The sequence below is a fragment of the Chiloscyllium plagiosum genome, chromosome 14 (assembly GCF_004010195.1).
Source record: "Chiloscyllium plagiosum isolate BGI_BamShark_2017 chromosome 14, ASM401019v2, whole genome shotgun sequence".
In the NCBI taxonomy this organism is placed as follows: domain Eukaryota; kingdom Metazoa; phylum Chordata; class Chondrichthyes; order Orectolobiformes; family Hemiscylliidae; genus Chiloscyllium; species Chiloscyllium plagiosum.
Genome location: NC_057723.1, coordinates 13,091,560 through 13,105,030, shown reverse-complemented (window position 1 = coordinate 13,105,030; position 13,471 = coordinate 13,091,560). Strand labels below are relative to the sequence as shown.

General features: G+C 41.7%; 1 protein-coding gene across 6 annotated transcripts in view; it reads right to left on the bottom strand.

Annotated features, from left to right (window-relative positions):
• Positions 1 to 13,471, bottom strand: part of rad50 (RAD50 homolog, double strand break repair protein) — a 216,201-nt gene that overhangs the window by 197,844 nt on the left and 4,886 nt on the right. For 2 of the 6 annotated variants that reach the window (XR_006313549.1, XM_043703200.1), the window contains exon 1: positions 5,183 to 5,198. The exons of 3 other annotated variants lie outside the window; for them this stretch is intronic. The gene's annotated coding sequence lies outside the window, so the exon portion shown is untranslated. Of the gene's footprint in view, positions 1 to 5,182; positions 5,200 to 13,471 lie in introns of those variants that run through there. One more of the 6 variants, XM_043703199.1, reaches the window with a different exon arrangement.

The window sequence follows — 13,471 nt, the reverse complement described above, 5'->3', positions numbered from 1 at the left end:
GCCCAGGAGTCTGTCCTACATGATCCATTAGCTGATATCAGCTGGGGAAAACAAAGATCAGAGGAAACATTTCCCAGGGGTTCCCAGATCTGAAACTAGAACATGTGCACGCAACAGTAAAGATTTAGCTAATTACGTTTTACACAAACCTTATTGGGAAATGTACAACTATTATAATTCCCCCCTTTGGCTCATCAAACGGTCTTCTCATTCAATGCTAGGAAATCCATTTAATCACTATTCATCATCAATGTGAATCTAACAGCATCATTATAACCAATACCTATTTGCATCAGTCACTAGTTTTCGTCCCCCCAAATGTCACATGAAAGGGGAAGGTCACTATATATAGTACACACTTAAATTTACACAGGCAGTGGACAGGAGAGTACTGATACTTGATCAGAGGGAAAATTTCCCATCTTCTTCCCATAGCCAGCAACTAGACCAACTAAGACCTTACAATGAAACATCAGCCTTTCTTCTCTATGAGGAAACAACTTTGTGGGTGGACTCAAAGAAAGTTCTCTTATTGAAAAGGTGCATTTCCTTCCTTTTAGCTCCAGGAACTTTCAGTTGTACTGCAGGTCACACACTACTGTTATACTTGATGTGTGAAAACTTTGGCAAAACGTGTCAAAAAAGGCTTAAGTTGATTCATAGCTGTGAAAGTCAGTGTTAAAACATGCAGCAGGGTGTAAAAGGAGGAATTTCTCATCTCACACCTTTGTCATTCAATTTACTGGAGAGCATGTGACCCTCAGAAACTGTTGCACCTCAAAACATTGAGGAGGCACTCCAAACCCAAGTGAGGTTGAGAGTTTAAAACTCACTGACATTCATTCTTTAAAAGTGAAGCTATTTTCATTAATTGGGGAACTTAATTGCAGAAGATCTTTAACACTGTAGATGAAAGGTAAACTCAGAATCTTAACCTGATTACAGGTTTGTTTAAGAGAGCAGAAAGCACATAACTAGAAGGATAGGATGTACTTACAACTACTGACAAGACACAAAACAAGTGATGCCCCTTTATGCTATATCTTGCCTACAAAGAACAAAGAAAATTACAACACAGGAACAGGCCCTTCGGCCTTCCAAGCCTGCACCGATCCGTATCCTCTATCTAAACCTGTCATCTATTTTCTAAGGCTCTGTACTCCTCTGCTCCCTGCTCAATTCTGTATCTGTCTAGAAGTATCTTAAATGATGCTATAGTGCCCACTTCTATCACCTCTGCTGGCAATGCATTCCAGGCACCCACCACCCTCTGTGTAAAGAACTTTCCAGATCTCCCTAAAACTTTTGCCTTTTCACCTTGAACTCATGAGCCCTAGTAACTGAGTCCCCCATTCTGGGAAAAAATCTTCTTGCTATCCACTCTGCCTATACCTCTCATGATTTTGTCGACCTCAATCAGGTAGCCCCTCAACCTCCGCCTTTCTAATGAAAATAATCCTAAACTACTCAACCTCTCTTCATAGTTAGCACCCTCGATACCAGGCAACATCCTGGTGAACTGCCTCTGCACCCTCTCCAAAGCATCCATATCCTTTTGGTAATGTGGCGACCAGAACTGTATGCAGTACAGTATTCCAAACGTGGATGAACCAAAGTCCTTTACAACTGTAACGTGACCTGCCAACTCTTGTACTCAATACCCTGTCTGATGAAGGAAAGTGTGCCAGATGCCTTCTTGAACACACTTTCGACCTGCGTTGCCATCTTGAGGGTACAATGGACCTGAACAGCCAGATATCTCTGTACACCAATTTTCCCCAGGGCTTTTCCATTTACCGTCAGCCAGCATCCGAGGAGCAGGACAGTCGATGTTTTGAGCATGAGCTCTTCATTAGGAATGAGGGGTTGGCCCAAGGGGGCTTAGAGATAGATGAGGGAAGTGGGGGGGCTTGGAAGTGGGATGGGAGGTACCTGAGGTAGATGAAGGTGGGGGATGATGATGATGGTGACAGGTCGGAGAGAAGGGTGGAGCGAATAAGTGGGAAGGAAGTTGATAAGTATGACTGTTCAAGAGGGTGGTGCCGAGTTGGAAAAGTTGGATCTGGGATAAGGTGGGGGGAGGAGAAATGAGGAAACTGATGAAATCAACATTGATCCCATGTGATTGGAACATAGAACATAGAACAATACAGCGCAGTACAGGCCCTTCGGCCCTCGATGTTGCGCCGATCCAAGCCCACCTAACCTACACTAGCCCACTATCCTCCATATGCCTATCCAATGCCCGCTTAAATGCCCATAATGAGGGAGAGTCCACCACTGCTACTGGCAGGGCATTCCATGAACTCACGACTCGCTGAGTAAAGAAGCTACCCCTAACATCTGTCCTATACCTACCCCCCCTTAATTTAAAGCTATGCCCCCTTGTAATAGCTGACTCCATACGTGGAAAAAGATTCTCACTGTCGACCCTATCTAAACCCCTAATCATCTTATACACCTCTATCAAGTCACCCCTAAACCTTCTTTTCTCCAATGAAAACAACCCCAAGTGCCTCAGCCTTTCCTCATACGACCTTTCCACCATACCAGGCAACATCCTGGTAAACCTCCTCTGCACCCGTTCCAGTGCCTCCACATCCTTCCTATGGTATGGCGACCAAAACTGCACACAATACTCCAGATGTGGCCGCACCAGAGTCTTATACAACTGCAACAGGGTCCCAAGGCGGAAGATGAGGCGCTCTTCCTCCAGGTGTCAGGTGGCTAGAGTTTTGTGGTGGAGGATGGTCCGAATCTAGCCTGGAGTCCATGCGGGATCAGTCGGTTCCGTAGGCAGGCACTGAGGAAGGGGTTTGATCATGTACACGAGGAACTTGATTTGGATATGGATCAAAGAATTAAAGCTTTCAAATGACACAAAGCTTGAAAGGGTGGCCATCGATTAGCTCAGTTTGCTCGGTGGCTAATGTTGTGGGGCAAAGTGATAAGGTGATGCTGGTTGAATCCTATAGTGACATTGGTAACTCATGGAGGTCCGCTTCTTCTTGTTCCTCATGCTTATGGGAGGTTGAGGAGCACCATATCAAAAAACCATCTCTCTCTGACTGGGAGGAGATGCTCATGCTCTTGGTTGTGAGTTGACATGATAAAGATAATAATCTTGAGCGCAGCAGCAACTAGTGAAATGAGAATATATGAAATCTTACATGGGCATAAGTCAAATAGCATACTCTGGAAGAAATTAAATGTCCAGTGGCAATATAAGCATCCACTTCCTTCCACTTCTGACCTTCCATTCTGATGCAGGACGCTCTGTATTCAGCGAAAGTCTCAGTTTTATCTCTGAGCACCCACCTTAGTGAATTTCAGACACAACATGACATTGAACTCTCCTGTCACCTTTGCCTCTGAACCCATTTCTTTGGGCAAGAGTCCTCTTCCTATCCCATAGACACCGTCAGCTTCCTCTAAACTTCTCCCGGGAGAAAGTGAGGTCCGCAGATGCTGGAGATCAGAGCTGAAAATGTGTTGCTGGAAAAGCGCAGCAGGTCAGGCAGCATCCAGGGAACAGGAGAATCGACGTTTCGGGCATAAGCCCTTCTTCAGTATTGAGGAAAGTTTGTCCAGCAGGCTAAGATAAAAGGTAGGGAGGAGGGACTTGGGGGAGGGGGGTCGGAAATGTGATAGGTGGAGAGAGGTCAAGGTGAGGGTGATAGGAAAGACTGGGGTGGGGGCGGAGAGGTCAGGTAGGTCAAGCAGCATTTAAGGAGCAGGAGAGTCAACGTTTCAGGCATAAGTCCTTCATCAGGACTATCACTCTGAATTGACTGCATTGTGCTCTCCGATCCAACCCTGACTTTATACCCATTGTCAGCTACTAATTGCCCTCATTAGCAACTATTCATTCACCCAGACTGACCTTTAATCACTCCTCTGCCTGTCCATCTGTTGTTCTCTCTCTTAGGGCTCTATTTCCACCTATTATTTACCCTCCCACCCCACCTCACCTTGTGCATGAATATCAACCTTACCCCAGTTATCACATGTTCTAAAAAAGGGATATTGGATCTGAAATGAAAACTCTGATTTCTCTCCACAGATGCTGACAAACCTGCTGGGTTTTTCCAGCTCTTTGTTTTTGTTTATGAGCACGTGGACTGTAGTGGTTCAAGGCAGAAGCTCACCGCCCATCAAGGGCAACCCAAGACAGGCAAGAAAATACTGGCCCAGCCAGGCATGTCAGTATCCCATGAGTGAATTAAAAAAAACTAAATAGAAAAACATTTTAAATATATACACTAACAAAGACCTGGAACAGTTTAAGCTACATCTTTGATGGTGGAAGGACAGGCTGATAATGTTTTATTTTTAAAAATATCCTTTGAGAACATTATGTTGAATTTTCAAGACACTGATAGTAGTTTTGCTGGGATTTGAGTCTGAGTCTAGGCTTCTAAACTTTAGAAAGAACATTAAGGCCTTGGGAAGTGTGCAGAGACGATTAATCAGATGGCACCAGCAATGACATTTTCCTGTTAGTTGAAGAGACTAGCAAAGATCAGATTATCTGTTGGAGGATAAGGAGGATTAAAGGAAGATTTCATAGAGGTGCTGAAAATTGAGGCGTTTTCACAGATTACATAGGGAGACACTGTTTCCAGTTACAGGACACTTGGTAACCGAGGGCTTGAAAAATCGAGAGGAACAAAAAGTTATTTTTTAAAAATCAGTAAGTTGTTGGATTTGTTGATATAAGTTTGCTCACTGAGCTGGAAGGTAGTTTTCAGACGTTTCATCACCATACCAGGTAACATCATCAGTGAGTGTCCGGTGAAGCACTGGTATTATAGTCCGCTTTCTATTTATGTGTTTAGGTGTACTTGGGTTGGCGGTGTCATTTCCTGTATTGGTGATGGCATTTTCTGTTTTTTTAAGTCAGAGGGTGATAAATGGGGTCCAAGTCAATGCGTTTGTTGATAGAGTTCCAGTTGGAATGCCATGCTTCTAGGAATTCTCATGCATGTCTCTGTTTGGCTTGTCCTAGGATATTATAAACTGTTGTTTGGCTGTTCTCCACCCACCCCCCCCACCCCTTCCCCGCGCCACCCCCCATCTGATGGTTATAACAGGGGCATACTGAATAGTTTTGGCAAGGAAAAGTGAAATTTTATGAAATGATGTTGGCATATCAATGATGCCAGTTACTGATTAGCCCCACCTCACAACACTGCCCACGTTCTGATGAAAGGACTGATGCTTTTGTGACCCCGAAGATCCATAACTACATCGGAGACTCGGCAAAGGCATTCAGAAAGCACCAATTACTACTGAAAAATAGGAGTGAGAATAACAATTGTCACAATGAGAATACAGGTCGAATAGTCTGATAACCTTTGCCTTGTATTTATTTTCAAAAAAAAAATCAAATAAATAACCTTAAATCAACAATTCAACTGGGTCATTCTGACCAAAGTATCTATAATGAGGACAAAAACAGAAATTGTTAGAAAAGCTCAGTAGGTTTGGCAGCATCTGTGAAGAGAAATCAGAGTTAACGTTTCAGGTCCAGTGACTCTTCTTCTGAACTTCTTCAGTTCTGAGGAAGGGTCAGTGGATCCGAAATGCTAACGCTGATTAATGAGGTAAAAGTTTGGCTGAGCAGAATTGATTGAAGGAAGAGGTTGGGAGGAGTATGTGTTTCTGGTCAATTGGCCACCATTTTTTTTAGGTACAGTCAAGGGACATTCCCTCTCATGGAAAAGGTAGGACAAACAAATCCAACATTCCCTGGATGATGGAGGAGGTAGAAACTAGCATTAGAAAGATAAAGTGTACTTATGACAATGCAAGGCAGAACGAACAGGAATACCAAACATTTGGAGTACATGAAAAAGCATACAAGAGAAACAAAGAACTGTAAAAGACTAGCAGCTAATAAAGGGAAATCCCAAAGTCAAGCTATAAGCATATAAGAAAAAGTAGTTAAAGGAAGGAGTAAGACTGATAGAGAAGGGGATTTACACGTGGAGGCAGTGGGCATGGTTGAGGTGTTAAATGCATACTTTGCTCTATCTTTACAAAGGAAGATAATGCTGCCCAGAGCACAGTGATAGAGGAAGAGATAAAATGAATAAGGAACAAGTCTTGGGTAGATTGATGACACCGTAAGTCAAAAACACCCGATGAGGTGCAATCAATCATTCTGAAGGAAGTTACATTAGACATTGTAGGGCCATAATCATTTCATCTTTCCTGGACTGAGGGAGGTGCCAGAAGACTGAAAAATTGCAAACATTATGGCCCTGTTCAAGAAAGATTGCAAGGATAACCCCAACAGTTACAGAGCAGTTAGTCTAACTTTGCTGGTAGCAGAAACTTCTACGAACAACTATTCAAGATAGAATTAGCTATCACACGGATAAAGGTAGATTAATTAGCAAGAGTTGGCTTGGACTTTTATTAGGGGAATTATATTTAACTAACTTGCTGGAGCTTTTTTTGAAGAGGTAACAGCAAAGTTCTACGAGAACCACTGCTGAAGTGATATCCATGGATTTCCAGAAGATGTTTGACATATTGTCACACAACAGACTTGTGGGGAAAGTTGTAGGTCATAATATAGAAGATCAGTAGCAAAGTGAACACAAACTGGCTGAGAACTAGGAAAGAGAGAGCAATAGTTAGAAGATATTTTTCAGATGGATGGCATTTTGTAGTGGAGTTCCCCAGAGGTTGGTATTGGGACTCCTGGTTTTCGTTAACTGGATCTTAGTGTACAAGAGATAATTTCAAAGTCTACTGATAACATTAAATTTGGATGAACGTAAGCTGAGGAGGACAGAGTGAATCTCTAAAAAGGTCACCGAAACTGGTAGAGTGGGTGGATAGGTGGCAGATGATGGTCAAAGCAGAGAAGTGTGAGGTGACGTACTTTGTTTGGAAGAACAATGAAAGACAATATAAAATGGGGAGTTTAATTCTACAAGGAGTGCAGGAAGTGAGAGTCCTGGATGTATATGTGCACAGATCATTGAAAGTAGCAGGACTGTTTGAGAGAAAAGTTAATAAAGCAGTGTTCTCAGAATTATTAAGAAGGACATAGAGTACAAGAGCAAAAAGGTGTTGTTGAATTTGTACAAGCAACTTGTTAGTCCTCAGCCGGAGTACTGTGTTCAGTTGTGGGTGCCATTTTATAGGAAGGCTGCAAATGCATTGGAGAGATTGCAGAAGCAACTTACATGAATAATTCCAGGGATGAGAATAATTAGCAGTGAGAATAGACTGAAGAAATTAGGACTACACTCCTTGGAGAGAGTCATAGAGATGTACAGCATGGAAACAGACCCTTCGGTCAAACCCGTCCATGCCGACCAACTGTGTTCAGTTGTGGGTGCCATTTTATAGGAAGGCTGCAAATGCATTGGAGAGATTGCAGAAGCAATTTACATGAATAATTCCAGGGATGAGAATAATTAGTAAGGAGAATAGACTGAAGAAATTAGGACTCATTCGATACACATACCACCCTCTGCGTGAAAAAGTCGCCCCTTAGGTCTCTTTTATATCTTTCCCCTCTCACCCTAAACCTATGCCCTCTAGTTCTGGACTCTCCGGCCCCAGGGAAAAGACTTTGTCTATTTATCCTATCCATGCCCCTCATAATTTTGAAAGGCTGAAAGGAGATATAATAGAGGTCTTCAAAATCATGGGTAGAATGGGAGAAGCAGTCCCTGCATGTATAAGAACACGGGCAGGAGAGCAAAGACTTGAAGTTATGCGGAAACGAAGCAAGGGTACTGTGATAATAACACTTTCACACAGTGAACAGTTAGGGGATGCAAAGCGCTGCCCAGGAAATGTGGTGGAGCCAGGTTCAGCTGAGACATTCAAAAGAGCATTGGATTATTATTTGGATAGAAATTGCTGTAATAATCCTGTGATGTAGCTAGTGCTAACATGGGAAGTATCTAGACTTGGAACAATTTTCTTAAAGTCCATACTAAAGGTGCTGATTTTCTACTGATCAAGAATCTTTGGTGGAAAGCACTGAAAAAACCCATCAGGAGCATTTGCCACAGAGGAAAACAAAAAACTGTCTGAAAATGATCAAGCGGGATCTTTTGGTTTCCTCTTCCACGAGAGTTTTTAAAAACTAGGAAACGTCTTGATACAGCAGAGAGGACATTTCCAGAAGTGAAAAAGAGCAGACTGTCAATGTCAGTGTCATCAAAAAATAGTCAGTGTACACAGAAGGAATAGCTTAGCCCAGAGAGGAGCAAGAATGTGGAATGTGCTACCATAGTAATTGTTTGAGGTGAACAGAGTGGCTACTACTCAATCCTTTAATTTCAAAGGATTTAAGGGGAAGCTTGGTTGTAGCACAGCAATACTGTTTCTACCTTTCGGCCAAAAGATCTGGATTCAAGGCCATCTCCAAAGATGTCTGAACAGGTGCATCAACACTGGTCTGACTTGGATGGCACAAATGGTCTGTTTACGTTGAATTTTTTAGATTAGATTAGATTACTTAGTGTGGAAACAGGCCCTTCGGCCCAACAAGTCCACATCAACCCGCCGAAGCGCAACCCATCCAGACCCATTACCCCTTCACCTAACATTATTGGCAACCCAGACCCATTACCCCTTCACCTAACATTATTGGCAACTCACCTAACCTGCACATCTTTGGAAGGAAACCGGAGCACCCGGAGGAAACCCACGCAGACACGGGGAAAATGTGCAAATTCCACACAGACAGTTGCCTGAGGCAGGAATTGAACCCGGGTCTCTGGCGCTGTGAGACAGCAGTGCTAACCACTGTGCCACCGTGCCGCCCACTTTTATGCAAACAGTAATAGAGAAGAATAAAATTACCAGCAGAATGCACGATAAATGAGCATCTGATGAGACAGGCTAATGTTTCAATAAAACATTTCTGAATCCTAAATAGATAATCAAACGAGTATTTTAGTCAATTGGAGGTAAGGTGAGGTGTACATGGTTAAAGAAAACTGCTTGATCAATATCAAACTGATCTCAGTACTTCTCAAAGGAGATCTGATATGTATCCAAGGGAGAGACAGGTAGTGTTGAGGGAATGGGAGGCTTCAGAAAGACTTGTACAGGCTAAGAAAGTGGTCAAAGAAGGCACATGGAATAAAATATGGGAAAGTGAGACGTTTTGCACTTTCATAGAAAAAAAAAGACTATTTTGTAATTAAGGAAAGGCTTTGGAAATGTGAAGCACAAAAGACTTAGGAGTCCTATTCAGGATTCTCTTAAGGCTAACATGTAGATTCAGCTGGCAGTGAGGTAGGCAAATTCAATGTTAGAACTGGTTTCAAGAGGTTTAGAATACAACAGCAGGGATGTACTACTGAAACTGTATAAGGTTCTGGTCAGAACACATTTGGAATATTGTGAGTAATTTGGACCCCTATATTTTGGGTTTCTAAGGAAGGATATGCTAGCATCAGGAATGGGTTCAGAGGAGGTTTACAAAAATGATCCCAGGGATGAAAGGCTTGTCATATGAGGAGCAATTGAGGACTCTGGGTCTGTATGCAAAGTCTAGATAGTTTCAATCAGATCCCCGTCATCTAACGGAGTACTAAGAGGCCTGCATAAAGTGGATGTGGAAATGTTTCCATAAGTAGGAGAGAAGTGATGGTATGATTTCCTTACTGGATAAGATCATACAATAGGTGAGCACCTGACAGGTCTGGTTAATGTTTCATCAAAAAACTTCAGAATCCTCAACAGATAGTCAAATTAGTATTTTAGGAAAATGGTGGTGGGGTGAGGTGTACCTAGTGAAAGAATGTGATTTGGAGATTCCAATCAATAACAAGTTGATCTCACTACTGTTCAATAGGACTGCATAAAGTAAAGCAATGCTTGTATTTCAGATTCTAAAAGGGATTACATTACAAAGATAGTGTTGACAATGAAAGATTATTCCAACTTGCCCAGAAGAGGAAATATCACAGAAATACCCTGGTGTAAAGCAACATTTCAGTAATCAAATATTCAATCAATGAGACAGACTCCTTCCTAAGAGAGAGAATAGGAGCAGTTAGTGTTGATTCATTTAAATACAAAGTAGACACATCTCTTCCAGAAAATAACATTTGTGGATGCAACATATGAGTAACATAGGGCATGCGGCTTTGGAGCTGTGGGTCGCTAAGTTCTGTGCATTTTGGTGTTTCTCAAGTCATTTCTAGTTTTGTTGCAGATTAACGGAAAAGTTGTTTGCTATTATCATTCTGTGTGTGCGTTACCAAGATAGATGAACAAGATAGACTTTGGCGTTCTTCACATTTAAAACTTTTGATGCAAAAATAGAAGACATCAATGTTTCTTGTTACATTTCCCTCCCCAGATCCTTTTTCCTTTCATTTCTGACATTTCAAATTTGTCTTCATAGAATCCCTACAGTGTGGAAACAGGCCCTTCAGCCCAATTCTGCACTCCAAAGAGTAACCGCCAATTCACCTAAACTGCACATCTTTGGACTGTGGGAGGAAATCAGAGCACCCGGAGGAAATCCACACAGACACAGGGAGAATGTGCAAACTCCACATAGACCGTCACCTGAGGTTGGAATTGAACCCGGTTCCCTGGCGCTGTGAGGCAGCAGTGCTAACCATTGAGCCACCGTGCTGCCCAGGTCTTTTCTCTGCACCTTATTGACTGACTTACCTAAAACATTTTCTGCTTTGGTTGTCCCAGTGCTGACTTAGGAGTTGGATATACATCATCATACAGACAGATGGAGTGGTATATCGTGGATTTCCACTGGCCACCTCCACTTCCAAGCTGAATATTAGCAAATATTTTCACACTGGAACGTAGATGCATAGGACACAGGGACAGTTGGGCAATTCCACCCTTTGGATGTGCCCCACCATTCAAAAAGATCACAACACATTCGATGATGGTCTTAACTCTGTTCTAGTGATAATACCATTGGTACATTTCCAAGGTATAGCTTTTGTCTTTTAGCAAAATAATGTAAAACTAGACTGATAAAGAGCTATTATTAATTAAAGGTGAATTCAAAGGTGCCCAATTTCTCTCCTCTACATTTGTTATCCCCTCTTTTTCATCTGGTTTCCTTTCCCCACAGATGGGCTCCTGGCTCTCTGTGCCTCCCACCTCACCAGCTTGTTGTGAACGAACCAGCAGAAGTGCTGCAATGGCAAATCACAAAGGCATAAAGGTACAGCCATGGTCATAAGTAGATAAGACAAGTAGCAACAATTGGCATCATTACTGCAAAATCTGTTAAATCCAAAACAAAGAACATAAATATGTTAGGAATTACCAAACCCCACTATTCCAACTATTTTAGAAAAGTCTTCTAAGGTTTCCTCCTGTAACACAGACTTCTGAGAATTCCATTATTGCCTTTTAATACAATCAACTTATTCCACATTGTGGGTCACTTGCATCTTTATACCACTGAAGGTCAATGTTCCTGTGTAATCTCCTTGACAGATTTATCCAACTAATCATACTCCTCTGCTCTGTCTCAATAGCAGTGTTAAGTAAATTCCTTTCAAGTACTTATCTAATCTCTTTCTGAAAGTTAATGTCCAGTTTCCATCGAGTAATCTTTTAGGCAGCACATTGCAGATCTCAGCAACTGGCTGCACTGAAAATTCTTCATGTTATCACTTTTTCTTTACTCTAAATATTTGTTTTTTTTTTGGTACTGGACCCTTCTGATACTTCCAATAGTTTCCTCTTATTGACTTTATACAGTAGCACAAAACATTTTGCTTTATGCTGCACAAATCCCATTGAAATTTTAAACTTCAAAGTTTATCTGCAATACAACTTGTCAGGGAGTGTATCTAGTCAAGTTCCAGGCTCAACAATTGGAGGCAGATATCAGAAACAACAGATGAAGTAACAGAATGCAGAAATAGCTGTGTTACAGTGCTGTAAAAATGACTGATCAGTGGTACGAACTACACATGCCATTAATGGAGTCTCTGTTTGCTTGCCACCCATTCAACAAAGACATCTACTCAGGATTGATTGTTCCTGCCAGGGATCTTCATGTGATTGAAAAGGACGATACTCAACCAGCAGCAAAGTAGACCATTAAGTAAAGGAACAGAAGTAGACCATTCAGCTCCTTGAACCTGTTCCACCATTCAATGAAATCATGGTTGACCTGTGGCCTGACTTCACAAACCTGATTAAAAATTACATTACACCAGGTTATAGTCCAGGTTATAGTTATTTGGAAGCACTAGCTTTCGGAGCGCTGCTCGTTCATCAGGTGGTTGTGGAGTATAAGGTCATAAGACGCAGAATTTATAGCAAAAGTTTACAGTGTGATGTAACTGAAGTTATATATTGAAAAATACCTGGATTGTTTGTTAAGTCTCTCATCTTTTAGAATGACCATGTTGGTTTCAGTTCTTTCATATGTAAATCGCAGAACATTTTTAAAGTTATATCCTCAATTGAACTGAAACAATTAGTGTCATGTCGGCCCAGAAAATGCATTATCATATACCTTTGCTTATCAAAAATTTATCTATGTTGGATCTAAAATTAGTGAATGATCCAGCATCCACTGCCCTTTATGGAAGAGGGTTCTTAACATCTACCACCCTTTGATTTGTGAATGGCTGGCCCTAATTCTTCAAGTACAGGAGGATGGGAAAAATTTCTGGCTGTAAGAGCTGCTTCTTTTTTTGAGGTATTTTAGGTTTTGGAGGTGACTTTCTCGAATTCCAGGAGCAGCAATTACTGTTTATATGCTGTTGCATTGTTTTGGAACTTTGGAAAAAAAAAGTCAAAACAATAGCAGTTTAAACGGGAGAAGAGCAGACAAAGGAAGCACATGGTGAGGACAGTGCAGGAGAGAGAGAGAGAGAGAGAAAACCTGCACAGTTACTGCCTTTGCTGTTTGAATTTGTGTATCGCTGGACATCAGAGTGCATCTGGGAAAATTAATGGTGAAATTCACAACCAATCTTGGAGGAACTGTTGGGCGAAGTTCACAGCACAGAATCAGATAAGTTAATTGTTGTTTTAAGTCTGTCCAAGAGAAAGGCTGCAGTGGTGGGTACAGTGGATTCTTTCTTGATTATATGTTTTTGGAGATAAGTCGCTTGATTAAACTTAAAATATAAGCCATAGCTATTAATTTAACTTGGGGCAGTGCTTGTAGAGGAATAAGACTGTTATTTTCTGGGTCTGTAGATTGTGAAGCATCAAAAATGGCCTTTGCAGTGATATGTACTTCTTGTCAGATGTGGGAGTTTAAAGAGAGTTTAAGGGTTACTGCAGATTATATCTGCCATAAATGCTGTTGGATGCGAATCTTATCAGATCAAGTGGATCGGTTGGAGAGACAAATAGAAGCAATGAGGAATTTGCTACAGCAACAGTATGTGATGGATGGCAGTTAAAGAAAGGGGGGAAAGTCTCAGATACAGTCACATAGATGGGTTAACTCCAGGAAGGGTAAGAGAGGTAGGCA